Consider the following 2422-nt stretch of genomic DNA (forward strand, 5'->3'; position numbering starts at 1 on the left):
TCCTCCAGATGTCTTTATCAACTTTTCGAGCCGATTTATCCACACATGTTTATTTCTTCAAAAACACCTATAAAACAATAAAATAACCAAATAAATAAAAAATCGAGAACTAACAATATATACAATTGAGATCAAAATAGACACATAAATGCGTCTATCAATCTAAACGAGTCAATTGGGGACCCATTTTTCTCAAAGGAGATGAGAGATTGTTGTGATGCATTAACAAGTATCTTTCTCTTCATCTCTTTGGCGACGTATTAGATTATAAGAATAAGAGATCCAACAGAGCTTGAAGATTTTACGAGATGAGACTGTTACGACACCAACACCACCTGTTTCTATTTCCTTATTTAGTTTGCTTAAGTTCTCCTTATTTAGCTTAATTTAGTTTCCTAGTTTGAATAGAATTCTTAATATTAGCTTTGCTTGTTTACCAAGGCTTCGAAGCTATAAATAGCATGGCCATAAGTTGTTTTTAATCAATCAATCAATATAACAATTCAGTTTTCTTCTCAAAGCTGGTGGCTAACCCCCAACTCAAAAGGTTTATCCAGTTCTTTTCTTCTTTTTCGTTAGATTACATTTTGTGAAGACTATCTTCACGAATTTTCTCCTGTGAAGACTATCTTCACATCTTTCTCCAGAGTTAAAAGGTCTAGAAGCCTAACACCTGGTATCAGAGCAGGTTTAGATCAAACCCTAAATTCACCAATTTTTTTTCTTCTAATGGGTCAAAATTATACAGAGAATCTGAAACTCGTAAGCGATGGCATTACTGATATGTATAAAAACCTTGATCACCTAATTACTGCTTTGGCTAAACAACAACTTGATGAAGACGAGAAGAGCAAGACCAAGGTTGTTGAAAAACGTCAACAAAGAGAAGAAAAACGAGTTGCTCGTCAACTAGAACAACCGAGAATAATAAAGTTCTCGCAGATACCATTGCAACCAGCATAACAACAGCTCTGAATACTTTGTCCACAACTCTGTCGACAAGTATATCTACAGCTTTGTCTATTCACCTCACTCAAAATCTAAACACAGACCCCACCAATTCGTTGAAAACGATCTTTCCTGAATTTATTCCTCAACCTACCAATAATGGTGATGGTAACAATCGTGGTGAAAATCCTCCACCTCCACCTACCAAAGCTAGTGTCGTTAACCTCAAGTTTCCTTACTTTGACGGAGAGGATCCCGATGGCTGGATTTTTAACGCTGATCAATATTTTTCGATTCATACAGCTGTTGATGCTCTAAAGATTACTATTGTTGCTGCTAGTTTGAAAGGTGATGCCTATGTTTGGTATCGTTGGAGGAAGTCCACGACCACGCCCTCAATAACTACATGGGAAGATTTGTGTTCTCTTGTTCGTGCTCGTTTTTTTGCGAAATTGGTTGATGCTAGGATGGCATTAAGTACCATTAAACAGAAAGTTTCATTGACAACTCAAAAAGCTACTTCTAAAGAGAAAGATGAAAATCAGGTTACAAAAGTTTTACCAGTGACTCAAGAGGATTCGTCGTCATCTAAAGATGTTAAGGATGATTCCGCTACATCGTTAGTTGAAGAGATTTCGCATAATTCACGGGATCCTATTGCATTAGTTGATGATGAATATACAATAGATACCACAGAGAAGGATGATGCGATATTGGTTCCAGAATCAGAAGAGATTACAAGCCGTCCGTACAGAACAAGTCGAGGAAGATCATATTCCTAAAACGGGTCCGTATGATTTTCAAAAGATGAATGGCGAGTTATTGAATCTTAAACCTAATGATTATTAGTTCATGATTTCGGTTCACCGTTATCTGCTGTTGACAACAATCAAGTTGTCATTCATGAAGAAACACAAACCGTCTCTTATGTAAACTCTAGCAAGGTTCAACTTGTAGAGTTATCCCAGGAGAATTATTTTGTGTCTTTTGATATGTCTGTCGACGTGTTTTATTCTCAATCTTTCGAGGATATAACTGTGGAAATTATACCGGACGAATTCGTGGTCGAATTTTCTCAAACGCCAAAAGAGTATCATTGGCATAAGAGTTTGTAGTTAAGCTAAGAGATAACATAAAAACATGTCCAGATATCGATACTTATGAGAAGTACACTTTTGTGCTATGTCCAAGTATACGATGGCAAAATAAACATCTTACACCTACTATTGCATATGACGTCCTAACATCTGTGAATGAGATGGAGCTATCGAGACCAAGTAAAGGATACAATTTATTGCATGGAGCTTATTTCACAATAATAGTTTGTAGTTCATTTCCCAAGAGTCCAAAATGGGAAAAGACACATGAATCTGCATCTCGAACGATTCCTATGATATTTTCTCATGTTGTATCTTTCTGCTCATGTACTCTTTCTATCAAGAGAAGAATTCCTAGTAATGGGAAAAAATTTCTG

Source organism: Papaver somniferum, chromosome 4, assembly GCF_003573695.1.
Source record: "Papaver somniferum cultivar HN1 chromosome 4, ASM357369v1, whole genome shotgun sequence".
Taxonomy (NCBI): Eukaryota; Viridiplantae; Streptophyta; class Magnoliopsida; order Ranunculales; family Papaveraceae; genus Papaver; species Papaver somniferum.